The sequence below is a fragment of the Jaculus jaculus genome, chromosome 10 (assembly GCF_020740685.1).
Source record: "Jaculus jaculus isolate mJacJac1 chromosome 10, mJacJac1.mat.Y.cur, whole genome shotgun sequence".
NCBI classification, from domain to species: domain Eukaryota; kingdom Metazoa; phylum Chordata; class Mammalia; order Rodentia; family Dipodidae; genus Jaculus; species Jaculus jaculus.
The window spans coordinates 90,396,904-90,414,370 of NC_059111.1; the positions used below are offsets into that span (position 1 = coordinate 90,396,904).

The window sequence follows — 17,467 nt, forward strand, 5'->3', positions numbered from 1 at the left end:
AATCCAACTCCCAAGCTGCCTACATAAACTAGAGGCAGAAAAAAAAAGTCTCAAAGCCGGGCGTGGTGGCACGCAGGAGGCAGAGATAAGGAGGATCACTGTGAGTTCGAGGTGACGCTGAGGTCACGTAGTGAATTCTAGGTCAGTTTGGGCTAAAGCAAGACCCTACCTTGAAAAACAAGAAAAGAAAAAAAAAAAAAAAAGGCTTAAGTGTCTGGTGGTTTATTTGTAAGGAGAAGGGACCCTGGAACACACACATACACATGTGCAAATAAATGAAACATCTTTTCTTTATTTTATTTTGTCTTACTTTTTTTTTTGTTGTTGTTTTTTTGGTTTTCCAAGGTAGGGTCTCACTCTAGCTCAGGCTGACCTGGAATTCACTATGTAGTCTCAGGGTGGCCTCAAACTCACAGCGATCCTCCTACTTCTGCGTTGGGATTAAAGGCATGCGCCACCACGCCTGGCTTATTTTATTTTACTTTCACCTTATTATTTATTTGTTTGAGGGGTCAGATAGAGAGAGAGAGAATGAGAATAGGCATGCCAGGGCCTCTAGCCACTGCAAACAAACTCCAAATCCATGCACCACCTTGTGCATCTGGCTTACATGGGTCCTGAGGAATCAAACCAAGACATCTCTCCAGTCCCTTATTTTACTCTTACTTATTTTTTTTCCTAGTGAAACAGATTTTTATTTTATTTACTTTTTTCAAATTTTTATTAACAACTTCCATGATTAGAAAAAATATCCCATGGTAATGCCTCCCCCCCCCCCACCTTTCCCCTTTGAAACTCCATTCTGCATCATATCCCCTCCCCCTCTCAATCAGTCTCTCTTTTATTTTGATGTCATGATCTTTTCCTCCTCATGATGGTCTTGTGTAGGTAGTGTCAGGCACTGTGAGGTCATGGATATCCAAGCCATTTTGTGTCTGGGGGGAGCACATTGTAAGGAGTCCTACCCTTCCTTTGGCTCTTTCATTCTTTCTGCCACCTCTTCCGCATTAGACCCTGAGCCTTGGAAGGTGAGATAGAGATATTGCAGTAGTGAGCACTCTGGTCACTTCTTTCTAGCACCATGATGCCTTCTGAATCATCCCAAGTTCACTGCCACCTGAAAAGAGAAGATTGTCTACCAAAAGTGAGAGTAGTATTAATATATAGGTATGAATATTAAGAGAAGTGCTTACTGGACAGTTTGACAAGCATAGTATATACATTTAGCCAGCAGCAGACGTTACACCCCTAGGCTCTTATTTTATTTTTAAAGGAGGGAGAGCACAGAGTTTCCCAAATCTGGGAAAATCACAGGGGTCAGCACATCCAGAGTGCAATGGATAAACCTTGTCCTGGGAAAACCGCCTTCATGATCATGGAATCTCCCCTGCCAGGTAAGTATATATTTTCCTCTTTTTTTTTTTCTTTTTAAGATAGGGTCTCACTCTGGCCCAGGCTGACCTGGAATTCACTATGGAGTCTCAGGGTGGCCTTAAATTCATGGTGATCCTCCTACCTCTGCCTCCCAAGTGCTGGGATTAAAGGCGTGCGCCACCATGTCTGGTTTATATTTCCTTTCGTTCTTTCTTTTTTCTTTTCTTTTCTTTTTTTTTTTTTTGACAAACGCTTGTCAAGGATGGCCTTGAACTTCTGATTCTTCTGCCTCCACATCCTAGGCTGGTGTTCAGCACTGGCATTATACACGTGTGCCACTACAACCAGTTAATAAGGTGCTAGAAATCAAACCCAGGACCTCATGTATGCTAGGCAAGCACTCTTACCAACTGAGTTGCCTCCTCAGCTCCATAAAACATCTTTTTTGAAAACAAATTCATTTTTATTCTTCTTGCATTTTCTTATTTTTAAATATTTTCTGAATCTGCATGTGCCACCATGTGCATCTGGGTTACATAGGTTCTGGGGAATTGAACCTGGGTCCTTATGCTTCGCAGACAAGTGCCTTATTAATCACTAAACCATCTCTCCAGCCCCCAAGACAAAATTATTATTATTATTGTTATATTTGGGGAGGGAGGTTTTGAGGTAGTCTCTCTGTGGTCCAGGCTGACCTGGAATTAACCATGTAGTCTCAGGGTGGCCTCGAACTCATGGAGATACAACTGCCTCTGCCTCCCAAGTGCTGGGATTAAAGGCATGCATCACCATGCCCAGCTCCAAAACAAAATTTGAAGAATAAATACAGTGGGGCTGGAGAGATAGCTTAGCGGTTAAGCGCTTGCCTGTAAAGCCTAAGGACCCTAGTTCGAGGCTCAATTCCCCAGGACCCACATTAGCCAGATGCACAAGGGGGCGCACGTAGCTGGAGTTCGTTTGCAGCAGCTGGCAGCCCTGGTGCGCCCATTCTCTCTCTCTGTCACTTTCAAATAAATAAATAAAATAAATAAATAAACAGGGCTGGAGAAATGGTTTAGAGGTTAAGCACTTGCCTGTGGAGCCTAAGGACCCCGGTTCGAGGCTCGATTCCCCAGGTCCCACGCTAGCCAGATGCACAAGGGGGCGCACGCGTCTGGAGTTCGTTTGCAATGGCTGGAAGCCCTGGCGCACCCATTCTCTCTCTACCTGCCTCTTTCTCTCTCTGTCTCTCTCAAATAAAATAAATAAAAAGTTAACAAAAAAAATTTTTTTTAAATAAATAAATAATTTTTTTTTAAATCAATGGAATGAAACCAGTGGCTTCTGGGTCCCACCTTTCATCATCAGTCGTGAAGATCTGTGGGTTCTGCTGAGGCTAGCTCTGTGGAGGAAGAGTTTATTTTTCATGGCACAGGAAAATAAGTACTACAATTCACTTTGGGTAAAGCCCCTCTGATCGTCCTGGCAACTGACATCCATCTGCACCACAATGTATAAACGGCAGCGCGAACACGTTACCTCGACAACTGAAATGGAGGGTTTACATTTTTGAAGGCACGTGGGAGGGCTTCATTTCACTTTCTTCCCCAAAGTCTGGGTAGGATGAGTCAAAGATTTTGGAAGCAGGATACCAGAAGTCTCTGGCTGGGTTTCCCTGATCACAGCCAGTGGAGAGTCCAGGTGACCAGAGTATAGCCACAGAAACCTGTGAAATCCCTTACGGACAGGTGCTTTCTCAGTCGAAATGGAGAGGAACTATAGATGGTTTTCACCTTCATGAAGATACATGGTGGCCGGGATGAACCAGCTTGCCTTAAAGATGTCCACTATTTGAGCCGGGTATGGTGGCGCACGCCTTTAATCCCAGTTGTCGGGAGGCAGAGGTAGGAGGATCACTGTGAGTTGGAGGCCACCCTGAGACTACATAGTGAATCCCAGGTCAGCCTGGTCCAGGATAAGACCCTACCTCAAGAAAAGAAAAAAAAAAAAAGTCCACAATTTGATGGGTGGGGCAGCTCATGCTTGTGATTCCAGCATTCGGGAGGTAAACGAGGAGGCTCTGTGGCTACAGAAAGAGATCCAAAACATAAAAAAAAAAAAAAAAAACCCACTATCAAATAGTCAATTTCTAGCCTTGTGTGGTGGCACATGCCTTTAATCCCAGCACTTGGGAGGCAGAAGTAGGAAGATCACTGTTACTTTGAGACCTGCCTGAGACTACACAGTGAATTCCAGGTCAGCCTGGGCTAGAGTGAGACCCTACCTTGAAAAACCAAAAACCAAAACAAAACAAAACAAAAAGTCAATTTCTAGATTAACATGACCATGAGGAATTTGAAAAAAATAGGAAATTTCCATGTCTTTTCCCTGAGGTAGTAAATTTTGTTCTCATCCTAGTCCTGACAGAGCTGAAAAGACTCTTTGTTAGAGTGGGGTGTGGTGGTGCATGCCTTTAACTCCAGTACTTGGGAGGCAGAGGTAGGAGGATCATTGTAAATTTGAGGCCAGCCTGAGACTACATAGTGAATTCTAGGTCATCCTGGGCTAGAGTGAGACCCTACCTCGAAAATAATAATAAAATAAATAAAAGAAAATAATAATAAAAGTGGCAGTCTTCCTGCCTCAACTTTCCAAATGCTGGTATTATAGGTGTGAATCACCACATCTGGGTAGTTAATTTTTAAAAATATTTATTTTAAAAAATTATTTATTGGCTGGGCATGTTGGTGTACACCTTTAACCCCAGCACTTGGGAAGCAGAGGTAGGAGGATCATTGTAAGTTCGAGGCCACCCTGAGGCTACATAGTGAAGTCCAGGTCAGCCTGGGCTAGAGTGAGACCCTACCTCAAAAAACAAAACAAAAAAAAATTATTTATTAAGAGATGGGGAGGGCTGGAGAGATGGCTTAGTGGTTAAGGCATTTGTCTGTGATGCCTAAGGACCCAGGTTCGATTCCTCAGCACCCACGTAAGCCAGAGGAATAAGGTGACACACGTGTCTCTAGTTCATTTGCAGTGGGACACTGCACATTCATGGGACTACTTCAGGAAAATTTGGGGCAAGAAATGTTGGGGATGTAGTTCAGTGGTCAAGCACTTATTGAGCATGTGTGAGGCTATGGAATGAATCCTAGCACTGAGAAATGGGGAGGGAGTCTTGTGAGGTAGTTTCTAAGGCATACTGAGATGACTTCTTCAAAGTTTCTATTCCATTTCTATCTTCCATTCCTTTTCATTAAGAAAGAAACTGAAGAGATGGCTTAGTGGTTAAGGTGGTTGCCTGCAAAGCCTAAGGACCCAGGTTCAATTCCCTAGAACCCACATAAGCCAGATGTAGAAGGTAGCACATGCATATGGACTTCGTTTCCAATGGCTAGAGGCCCTGGCATACCCATTCTCTCTCTTGCTTTCTTTCTCTCATATAAATGAATAATTAAATATTATTTTTTAAAAAGGGGGGCTGGGCTGGAGAGATGGCTTAGTGGTTAAGCGCTTGCCTGTGAAGCTTAAGGACCCTGGTTCAAGGCTCAATTCCCCAGGACCCATGTTAGCCAGATACACAAGGGGGCACATGCGTCTGGAGTTCGTTTGCAGTGGCTGGAGGCCCTGGCGCACCCATTCTCCCTCTCTCTCTACCTCTTTCTCTCTCTCTGTCACTCTCGAATAAATAAATAAAAATGAACAAAAAAAAATTAAAAAGTGGGGGGCTGGAGAGATGGCTCAGTGGTTAAGCGCTTGCCTAAGGACCCTGGTTAGAGGCTCAATTTCCCAGGACCCACGTCAGCTAGATGAACAAGGTGGTGCATGCATCTGGAGGTTGTTTGCAGTGGCTGGAGGCCCTGATGCACCCATTCTCCTTCTCTCTCTCTCCCTCTTTTTCTGTCTGTCTGTTGCTCTCAAATAAATAAATAAAAATAATTTAAAATAAAACCACCTAGGAAAACTGCCACATCCCAGTCCTTAGGATTAGCATTGTGTCATGAATGAAGCAGGAAAGCATTATCTTGTGAGATAATTAGACAAACAAGGTCCCTGAGAATGAACTTGTAACAGTGAGAAAGTTGACATAAGGCATAACCTTGAGCTAGATTGTGGAGATGTCCTACTTCCCTTATCACATACCATTAAACAGTACTGGGAGTGCTTTGCTTATCTGATGACAGAAAAAAGAATGGCTAAATAAATAATTGCAAGCAAATGTAAGAGGTAGTTTTTTTTTTAATTTTTGTTTATTCATTTTAGAGCGACAGACAGATAGAGAGAAAGAGAGAGAGAGAGAGAGAAAGGGAGGGAGAGAATGGGCACGCCAGGGCCTCTAGTCACTGCAAATGAACTCCAGATGCGTGCGCGCCCTTGTGCATCTGGCTAACGTGGGTCCTGGGGAATTGAGCCTCGAACCAGGGTCCTTAGGCCTCACAGGCAAGTGCTTAACCGCTAAGCCATCTCTCAAGCCCAGAAGTAGTGTTTTATTTATTTTTATTTTTTTAATTTATTTCTATTTATTAGAGACAGAGAAAGAGAGTGAGAGAGAATGGGCATGCCAGGGCCTCTGGCCACTGCAAACTCCAGACACATGTGCCACCACGTGCATTTGGCTTACGTGGTACCTGGAGAATCGAACTTGGGTCCTTAGGCTTCTCAGGCATGTGACTTAACCATTAAGCCATCTCTCTAGCCCTACAAATTTTTTTTTAAATTATTATCAACTTCCATGGTAATGCCCTCCCTCCCCCCACTTTCCCCTTTGAAATTCCATTCTCCATCATATCCCCTCCCCCTCTCAATCATTCTCTCTTTTATTTTGATGTCATCATCTTTTCCTCCAATTAGGATGGTCTTGTGTAGGTAGTGTCAGGCACTGTGAGGTCATGGATATCCAGGCCATTTTGTGTCTGGAAGGAGCACATTGTAAGGAGTCCTACCTTTCCTTTGGTTCTTACATCCTTTCTGCCACCTGTTCCGCAATGGACCCTGAGCCTTGGAAGGTGTGATAGAGATATTGCAGTGCTGAGCACTCCTGTCACTTCTTCCCAGCACCATGATACCTTCTGAGTCATCCCAAGGTCATACTGCCATCTGGAAAGAGAAGGTTCTCTACCAAAAGTGAGAGTAGCGTTAATATATGGGGATAAATAAACATTAAGAGAAGTGCTTACTGGGCAGTTTGATGAGCATAGTATATACATTTAGCCAGATAGCAGCAGATGTTACACCCCTAGGGCTCATGACTACCCCTGTTGTAGGTTTTCAGTATCAGGAATATTTTTTCTCCAATGAAGCGGGCCTCCAGTCCAATTAGAGGGCAGTTGGTTTCCACCATGACAGATGTGCCACTATTGCACCCATTGACTCATATGGCCTGCCTGGCAAAAATATAAGGCTTGCAGTGTCCACTGTTGAGTATCTTCACTGGTGATTTCTCTCTTTCCCATTGAACTGGATGCAGAATGGCTTTTTCCAGCTTTCTGTCAGTTGGTCTACGTGGAGGAGGTTATCAGCTCACTTCCAACAGGATTTGTCAGTGGCCTGGCAGCCCAAGTATGTCGAGTCTTCAGCAATAAGGTCTTACCATCTATTCCTGGTGGGAAACCAAGGGCCTCGGCAATGGCCTGGAATGTTTTGGAGGCATCAGGGACCTCCCTGGCCAACAACTCACTGGAAAGTATACCATCCCTGGCACTGAAAATTTTCTAGTAACAATCTTTGGCTCCTGAGTGTTCCACACATATGATTTTTTAAAATTTCATTTATGTATTTATTTATTTGACACATAAAGAGGGAGACAGAGTGAGAGAATGGGCACACCAGGGCCTCCAGCCATTGAAAACAAACTCCAAATGTGTGTGCCCCCTTGTGCATCTGAATAACATGGGTCCTGGCGAATTGAACCTGGGTCTTCTGGCTTTGAAGGCAAATGCCTTAACTTCTAAGTCATCCCTCCACCCCTTTTTATTTATTTATTTATTTATTTATTGGTTTTATGAGGTAGGGTCTCACGCTATCCCAGGCTGACCTGGAATTCACTATGTAGTCTCAGGCTGGCCTCAAACTCATAGTGATCCTCCTACCTCTGCCTCCCGAGTGTCGGGATTAAAGGTGTGCGCCACCACATCTGGCTAGAGGTAGCGTTTATTTGGTACAGAAAGCAGACTGGATTCTGAGTAGTAGTTGCTAATAAAGTCACCACTTTCTCAGGCTTATGGTACTCCACTTTTAACTTTTATTGTGTAGAGCACACATGTTATCTTCTGATCTGGCTATATCAGAAACTAAGATAGATATAAGTAAATATATCTACATTCTGACCTTTTGCATACATTAGGAACTATAACAGACAGCTCAGCAAAAACTCTTTGAAGTGGGCATCTTGGGGTACGGCTATAATTCCAACACTTGGGGGGCTAAGTCAGGAGGATCATATGATGTTCAAAGCCATCCTTGCCTACTGAGATTCTATCTCAAAAAAAAAAAAAAAAAGTCTGGAGAAATGGCTTAGCAGTTAAAGCACTTGCCTGCAAAGCCAAAGGACCAAGATTCAATTCCACAGGACCCAGGTAAGCCAGATGCACAAGGTGGCGCATGCATCTGGAGTTTGTTTGCAGTGGCTGGAGGCCCTGGTGCACTGATTCTCTCCCTCTCCCTCCCTCTCTCTCTCTCTACCTCTTCTCTCTCTCATAAATAAGTTTTAAAAAGTATATTTTTTTAAAAAGTTGGACCCATGCGTGGTGGCTCATGCCTTTCATCCCAGCACTCGGGAGGCAGAGTTAGGAGGATCACCATGAGTTCGAGGCCACCCTGAGAATACAGAGTGAATTCCAGGTCAGCCTGGACTAGAGTGAGACCCTACCTCAAAAAAAAAAAAAAAAAAAAAGGTCCAGGCTGGAGAGATGGCTTAGCAGCTAAGGAGCTTGCCTGGAAAGCCTAATGACCCAGGTTCGATTCTCTAGGTCCCACATAAGCCAAATGTAAATGGTGGCGCATGCATCTGGAGTTTGTTTGCAGTGGCTAGAGGCCCTGGTGTGCCCATTCTGTCTCCCCTCTCTTCCTCTTTCTCTAATAAATAAACAAACAATTTCTTTAAAAAAAAATTGGGATGAGTTCAACATAGTCATGCACACATGTAACCCCAGCACTTGGAGGACAGATAGAAAAAGAGGATCAAAAGTTCAAGGTCATCTTGGCTACATAGCAACTTCAAGGCCAGCCTGAACACATGAGACCTTGTCTCAAGAAGCTGAGAGAGAGAGAGGAAGGGAAGAGAAGGGGGAGGAAATAAAGAAAACAGCCTGATGTGGTGGCGCATACCTTTAATCCCAGCAGTCAGGAGATAGAGCTAGAAAGATCACTGTGAGTTGGACGCAAGCCTGGGCTAGAAGTTTGTTTGTTTCTTTTCTTTCTTTTCTTACTGAAAAAAGAAAGAAAAGAAACAAACAAACAAAAGAAAACATTTGGAAGCCAGGTGTGGTGATGCACGCCTTTAATCCCAGCACTGGGGAGGCAGAGGTAGGAGGATTGCTGAGTTCCAGGCTACCCTGAGACTATAGAGTGAATTTTAGGTCAGTCTGAGCTTGAGTGAGACCCTATCTTGAAAACCTCAAAAAAAAGAGACAAAGAAGGCATTTGACTCATATGAACCAGCACTTGAAGTATCAGAGTTTGATCAGGATGTGTGATAATTCATTTTGACTGCCAATTTTTTTTTTAGTTCTGTATTTTTTATTTTTATTTATTAATTTGAGAGAGAGATACCAAAATAGTCAGGTAGAGAGAGAATGTGCACTCCAGGGCCTCCAGCCACTGCAGCGAACTCCAGATGTGTGCACCCCCTTGTGCATCTGGCTTACATGGGTCCTGGGGAGTTGAACCTGGGTCCTTTGGCTTTGCAGGCAAGCACCTTAACCACTAAGCCATCTCTCCAGCCCTTGACTGCCAATTTTGATTGGATTAAGGAATGCCTAGAGTATTAATGAGGTACATCTTTAAGTGTTCATGCAAGAGTTTTTTTTCAGAAATTAACTGAGTGGGAAAGACCATCTCTGAAGGTGACACCACCACCCCATGAGCCGGGGTCCCTGACTGAATAAAAAGAGAAAAAGGAGGTCTGGAGAGATGGCTTAGCGGTTAAGCGCTTGCCTGTGAAGCCTAAGGACCCCGGTTCGAGGCTCGCTTCCCCAGGTCCCACGTTAGCCAGATGCACAAGGGGGCGCACACGTCTGGAGTTCGTTTGCAGAGGCTGGAAGCCCTGGCGCGCCCATTCTCTCTCTCTCTCCGTCTTTCTCTCTGTGTCTGTCACTCTCAAATAAATAAATAAATAATTGGGACTAATTAAAAAAAAAAAAAAAGAAACCAAAGCCATTCTTTCTCTCTCTCCCTCTTTCTCTGTTTGTTGCTCTCAAATAAATAAATAAAAATTAAAAAAAAATGAGGTCAAGGAAAAAGGATCTCTGTGAGTTCAAGGCCAGCTGGAGGCTACATAGTGAATTTCAGACCAGCCTGGGCTAAAACAAGACCCTTGAAAATCCAAAATAAAAAATAAATAAATAAAACCCAAAACCACAGCAGTAACAACAAAATCCCAGCAAGGACCTTGCCTTCCCCACCATAATGAATCTTTCCCTCTTAAAGCCGTAAACCCAAACAAATCAGGTTTATTTATTTAAATTTATTATTATTATTATTATTATTATTATTATTATTATTATTGGATTTTCGAGGTAGGGTGCCACTCAAGCCCAGGCTGATCTGCGATTCACTATGTAGTCTCAGGGTGGCCTCGATCTCAGGGTGATCCTGTTTCCGGAGTGCTGGGATTAAAGGCCTGCACACCACGCCCAGCCTCTGACAGGTCTTTTTGTCATAGCAATGAGAAATCCTGCAGGATCCTTCATGGGGCCCCGGGGCCATTAATGTTCCCCTTTTTCCCTGCGGGCAAAGCCACACCCGAGCTTGGCCTCTCTGACTCAGCAGGAAAATCCCAAAATTGTGGTCAGGCTGCCTGGATCTGGGCGTGACCCTCTATGGCTCTCTGGGAATGCCAGCTACGCAGTGGCAGGGAAGTGAGGGGCTGGGGCTGGGCACAGCGCTGGGGCAGCAAGAAGGGAGACCCCATGGCTTCAGCTAGCTTGCCTTGATGACCCCAAATGAGCTCCAAGCATCTTAAACTACGAACAGTGCGGAAAATGCCATCCCCCAAAGTCCGTGTGTAAGCTCCCCCACACCTCTGGACCTGGCCTCCATCTTGAACCCTGGTCTAAAGCAACCTGGCAAATGCGATGGAAGCCTGGCAGACTTAGACTAACCCTGGCAGGTGTGGACTGGCTCCAGCATCGCCTACACAAAATTGGTGTTCTGCCCGGCGTGGTGGCTTCATGCCATTTTAATCCCAGCACTGGGGAGGCAGAGGTAGGAGGATCGCCAGGAGTTCGAGGCCAGCCAAAGACTACGATGCGTTCCAGTTCAGCCTGGGCTTGGAAAAAAACAGCAACAAAAAAACTGGTGTTCTGTTGGTGAGGTACAAGGAAAGGGGGTGGTGGCTCCCAGAAGACTAACAATGTGCCTGTCATGTCCCCCAAAGTTGTGGACCAGGGCAGCACTGTGGTTATCAACCCAGACCGAGTGTCTGACAATCTCCGTCTCCGTTTGGATACTTGCCTTCCCCAGGGGCACCCCTTTTTTTCAGGGCGGGGGGTGGGATGAATGGTCAGCAGTTTCTCAGGGAAGGTGTGGTGTTTTGATTCAGGTGTCCCTATTAACTCAGTGTGCTCTGGATGTTAGGTCCCCAGCAGGTGGCAATTTGGGACTTGGAGCCTCCTGGAGGCAGTGTATTGTTGGGGGTGGTCTTATTGGTGTTACAGCCAGCTTCTCGTGGGGGGGCAGTGTTTGACACCTGATCCTGTTGCTCACCTGATGTTGGCCAGGAGGAGATGTTCAGTCTCTGCTCATACCATGTTTTCCTCTGCAATCATGGAGCTTCCCCTCCAACCTGTAAATCAGAATAAACCCTCTCTTCCCATCAGCTGTTTTTGGTTGGGTGCTTTCTACCAGCAACCAGAGGCTAACTGGGCCAGGTGTGGTGGTGCAAGCCTTTAATCCCAGCCCCCTGGAGGCAGAGGTTGGAGGACCGCTGAGAGTTCGAGGCCACCCTGAGACTACATAGTGAATTCCTGATCAGACTGGGAAAGAGTGGGGGACCCTACCTTGAAAAAAAAGAAAACAAAAAAGAAAGAGAAGCTAACTGCAACAGAAGAGTTAAAAGGAGTACTCAGAATGGAGGTTATTAATTTTTTTTATTTTTTAAACATTTTTTAAAAAAAAGAAAAAGAAATTGATTGGCAACATGTTCCTCAGCATTCATCCATGTTATAGCATATGTTAGAGTTTCCTTCCCTTCAAGGCTGAAAATATTTCATTACATGTCTATGGCCGTTGTTGCTTATCCACAGGCGTCTGTCAACGTTCACCTGCATTGCTGCCATGTTTTTTTGGTTTGTTTTTTTTTTTCCTTTTTTTTCAAGGCAGGGTCTCACTCTGGCCCAGGCTGACCTGGAATTCACTCTGTATTCTCAGGGTGGCCTCGAACTCACGACGATCCTCCTACCTCTGCCTCCCGAGTGCTGGGATTAAAGGCGTGCGCCACCACGCCCGGCTCTGCTGCCATGTTTTAGTCAGTGTGAATAATGCTTCTATGTACCTGGGCATAAAAATATGTTTCAAGAGACCCTGCCTTTAATTCTTACACTCAGAAGTATGATCACCAGATCATAGGATAAGTCTGTTTTTTAATTTTCTACATGGGGTTCCACCATTTTATATTTTAAATGTTCATTTATTCGCATATATGTATACATAGATACATCAGGGCCTGTTGCGAATGAATGCGTTGCCTTTACATGGGTGGCTAGAGTATTGAAGTCGGCCTGGCAAGCTTTGCAAGCAAATGCCTTTAACCACTGAACCATCTCTCCAGCTCGCTGTTTCTCCATTCTCATCAGCACTTGTTACTGTCCATGTTTTGGATCGTAGCTAGCTATCCTGATGGGTATCATCTCATTATAGTGATTTTGTTTTTGTCATTGTTTTTTGAAGAAGGGACTTACTCTGCTTCAGAGGGACCTGGAACTCCCTTTGTAGCCCTGGCTGCCCTTGAACTCATGGCGATTGTCCTACCTCAGTCTCCCAAGAGGTGGGTTCCCAGGCTGGCCTCGAACTCACAGAGATCCTCCTACTTTTGCCTCCTGAGTGCTGGGATTAAAGGTGTGTGCCACCACGCCTGGGCTATGTTGTTTGCTTGTTTTGTTTGTTTATTTTGGTTTTTCAAGGTAGGTTCTCGTTCTAGCCCAGGCTGACCTGGAATTCACTATGTAGACTCAGGGTGGCCTTGAACTCGTAGCGCTTCTCCTAACTGGGCGTCCTGAGTGTTGGAATTAAAGGCACGCACCACCACATGAGGCTTCCCCCCCCGCCTTATACTGTGTAGTTATAGTGTGTGGGAGTGAACCCAGGGTCTTGAATATACTAGGCAAGCACTGTGTTATATCTCCTGGCCTCTTTTGCCCATTTTTGTTTGTTTGTTTGCTTATTTTATTTTATTTTTCAAGGTAGGGTCTCACTCTAGCCCAGGCTGACCTGGAATTCACTCTGTATTCTCAGGGTGGCCTCAACTCTTGGCAATCCACCTACCTCTGCCTCCCAAGTGCTGGGATCAAAGGTGTGCACCACCAGGCCTGGCCCTGGTCCATTTTAAAATCAGGTTATTTTTTGTTGTTGTTGAATGTCTTAGCTATTTTCTGGTTGATGTGCTGAAATATGTAACCAAAGCAGTTGAAGGAAGGAAGGTGTGGTGGTTTGACTGTAAAATGTCCCTGTAGAACATTTGATCTCCAGCGGGTGGCGCTGTTAGGAAGGTCATGAAACCTTCAGGAGGCGGAGGCTTACTGGAGGAAGTGGTCACTAGAGCTGGTTTCACATCCTGGTCTTCCTGTATTTCTTGGCTCTGAGGAGGTTTGTCCAGCTCAGGCCTGCCAAGCTTTCCTTACCACGATGGACTCTACCCTCTGGGTCTGTAAGCCAAACTAAACTTTGTCTTTCCCTAAATTGCTTTGGTCAAGTATTTGTTGACAGCAATGAGAATGTAACTGATACAGAAAGGTTTGTTTTAGCTCACAGTTTGAAGGTACCATCCACACATCCGGAAGGACATGGCCACAGGTGTGTATGAGGCAGCTGGCCACATTGTGTCTGCAGTCAGGAACAGAGAGGTAAATGCTGGTGCTCCACTTGCTTTCTACTTACACATATATATATTTACACACACACACACACACACACACACATATTATTTTCAAGCACAGAGAAAAGACAGAGAGATGAGGGGGTGGATGCAAGTCATGTGCTACGGCCACTTCTGCTGCAAACTCCAGATGCATATGCCAAGCAATGCATCTGGATTTATGTGGGCACTGGAGAATTGAACCTGAGCCGTCAGACTTTACAAGCAAGTGCCCCTAATCACTGAGCAATTGCTCCAGCCTACTTTTTTTTTTTTGTAATAAATCTTTTTTCTTTTTTTTTTTTTTTTAATCTTTTTTGTTTTTTTGGTTTTTGGAAGTAGGGTCTCACTGTAGCCCAGGCTGACCTGGAATTCACTATGGAGTCTCAGGTTGGCCTTGAACTCACAGCGATCCTCCTACCTCTGCCTCCCAAGTGCTGGGATTAAAGTTGTGTGCCACCACGCCTGGCTCTTTGTTCTTTTCTTTATTTATTTACTTGTTTTAGCTTTTTAAATTTAATTTATTTATTTGTAATCAGAGAGAGAGAGAATGGGCACACCAGGGTCACTAGCCACTGCAAACGAACTCCAGATGCATGCGCCCCTTGTGCATCTGGCTTACATGGGTCTGGGGCAATCAAACCTGGGTCCTTTGACTTTGCAGGCAAACGCCTTAACTGCTAAACCATTTCTCCAGCCCATGCTCTCTACTTTTATGCACTCAGGAAGCCCAGCCCATGGAATCATTTCATTCACATTCATTCAGAGTAGGTCTTCCCCCACCCCCCACCTTAGTTAAACCTCTGAAAATGCCCTTCCACACATTCCAGAGGTTTTTCTACTAGGTCATTCATGTTGACAGTGGAGACCAACCATCACATTGAGCCAGCTGTGGTGGCTCACACCAACAGTCCCAGCACTCAGGCGGCTGAGGTAGGCAGATTTTGTTGTGAGTTTGAGGTCAGCCTGGGATACATGTGGTATTCCAGGCTAACCTGGGCTACAGAGTAAACCCCTGTGTCAAACAACAACTTTTTGGAAAGATCCACCATCACATTGAGTTTTAGGGGTGTTCTACATAGTCTCATTATTACTCCCTTATCAGAAAAATTATTTGTGCTGGGCATGGTGGTGCGTACCCTTAATCCCAGCCCTGGGGAGGCAGAGGTAGGAGGATCACTGTGAGTTCGAGGCCACCCTGAGACTAAAGAGTGAATTCTAGGTCAGCCTGAGCTAGAGTGAGACCCTATCTCGAAAACCAAAACAAAAAGAAAGGAAAGAAAAATGATTTGCAAATACATTTCTTATTTTGCAGTTTTCTTTAGCTCATGTCTCTTGTCCACAAAAATTTAATTTCATGAAGCCTAGCTTGTTTATTTTTTCTTTTGTTGCCTCTCTCTTTGGTTGATATGATTATCCAGGAAACCATTGTGCCAAACCCAATGTCAGGAGCCTTTGTACTCTCTTGCCTTTCTCCTTTCCCTCACCTCCCTTCCCCTCCTGTCTCTATTTTTATTTATTTATTTTTGTTACATTTTTCAAGGCAGGGTCTTACTCTAGCCTAGGCTGACCTGGAATTCACTATGTAGTTTCAGAATGGACTGGAACTCACAGCAATCCTTCCTCTGCCTCCTGAGTGCTGGGATTAAAGGCCTGCCCCATCACGCACAGTGCCTCCCCCACCCCCCATTTTTAGTCAAAAACAAAAAGGGCTAGAGAGATGGTTTAGTTAAGGCACTTGCCTGTGAAGCCTAAGGACCCATATTTGATCTCTCCAGATCCCATGTAAGCCAGACACACAAAGGTCACCCATGCACACTAGGTGGTACAAGCATCTGGAGTTTGATTTCAGTGGCTGAGACCCTAGCATGCCAATTCTCTCTTTCTCTAAAAAACAAAAGTGCATGCCTTTATTCCCAGCACTCCTAGAGACAGAGGTAGCAGGATCACTGTGAGTTTCAGGCCAGCCTGAGAGTACGTAGTGAATTCCAGGTCAGTCTGGGCTAGTGGGACCCTACTTTGAAAAACAAAACAAAACAAAACAAAAAATATTTGTTTGAAAGAGTGAGAGAGGCAGAAAGAGAGAGAGAATAGGTATGGCAGGGCCTCTAACCACTGCAATTGAACTCCAGATGCATTTTCCACCTTGTGCATCTGGTTTTACATGGGTACTGGGGAATCAAACCTGGGTCCTTTGCAGGCAAGTGTGTGAACCACTAGGCCATCTCTCCAGCCCCTGGCCTGGACCTTTCTATAGAGACCAGGCTGGCCTAAAACTTGAAGCAATACTCCTGCTTCTGACTCATAAGTGCTAGAATTATAGGCATGTACCACCACACCAGGCTTTCCTAAGAGATTTATAGCTTTAGGTCTCACATTAAGATAAATAAATAAAAATAGGGCTGGAGAGATGGCTTAGTGGTTAAGCGTTTGCCTGTGAAGCCTAAGGACCCCGGTTCGAGGCTCGGTTCCTCAGGTCCCACGTTAGCCAGATGCACAAGGGGGCGCACGCATCTGGAGTTTGTTTGCAGAGGCTGAAAGTCCTGGTGCGCCCATTCTCTCTCTCTCCCTCTATCTGTCTTTCTCTCTGTGTCTGTCGCTCTCAAATAAATAAACAAAAAATTTAAAAAAAAGATACCTGATTCATTTTGCGTTAATTTTCACAAATGTTATGGTATATGGGTATCTGGTTTCCCTAATGCCATTTTTTTTTCTCAATTTTTTAAAAAAAATTTTTGTTTATTTTTTTTTATTTAATTTTTTTTTTTAATTTGAGAGCGACAGACAGAGAGAAAGACAGATAGAGGGGGAGAGAGAGAATGGGCGCGCCAGGGCTTCCAGCCTCTGCAAACGAACTCCAGACGCGTGCGCCCCCTTGTGCATCTGGCTAACGTGGGACCTGGGGAAGCGAGCCTCGAACCGGGGTCCTTAGGCTTCACAAGCAAGCGCTTAACCACTAAGCCATCTCTCCAGCCCTATTTTTATTTATTTATTTGAGAGTAACAGAGAGAGAAAGAGGCAGAGAATGGGTATGCCAGGGCCTCCAGCCACTACTGGGCAGGACAGATGGGGTGCAGATGGCTCAGTGGTTAAGATGCTTGCCTACAAAACCTAACAACCTGAGTTCATTTCCCCAGTACCCATGGAAAGCCAGATGTACAAAGTGACGTGTGCGTCCATGACAGCCTGGGCCATCACAGAGCCGTGATGCCGCTTACATTATCATCACTGCGGCAGGACATTCTCACAGCTAGATGCTCAGGACCACGCAAGAGCCTTCAGGCAGCACCCCACCCCATTGGGTCGTAGCCTGTCTTGCTTTCCATCTCGAGATGGTACTGCCGGGGTCCTGCGGTGATTGTGGGGCCCAGTCACTCAGCTGTAAAATGAAGAAAATGAAAAAAGTTGTCAAGGCCAAGCTCCCCTGGAAACTACTGCTAACCCTGGATCCTGTCCCGGGACCGTCCCTGTTCTTGCCTTTACAACTGGGATCAGGTCTCACTGTCTCGGCCAGCCTTCCTCCGGTATCCCTCTCCTTCTTTTCCTCAGGCCATCCTATCAGAAAAGCAAGGCAGGGAAAAACCATCTTTTTGGCTCATCTGCCCTCTTCATTAGGAAAGTTGCCTTTGGTGGCCAAGAACAGTGGCTGTCACACCAACCAGCCTGGGTGGCAGTAACTTACATGCCAGGTGCAGCTGGTTGAATTTTACAGCCTGCCACACACTTTTGGCAAACTGGTCTGGGTTTTTTTTTTTTTTTTTTTTTTTGGTCTAATTATAAAAGCATAATGAGGCACATTTAGAAAGGGCAGAAAAATAAAAGCAG

At 45.1% G+C, this 17,467-nt stretch overlaps 1 pseudogene; it reads right to left on the reverse strand.

Moving 5' to 3' along the window:
- Positions 1-1,277: 1,277 nt before the first annotated feature.
- Positions 1,278-1,402, reverse strand: LOC123464320 (annotated as a pseudogene).
- Between the last annotated feature and the right edge of the window lie 16,065 nt (positions 1,403-17,467).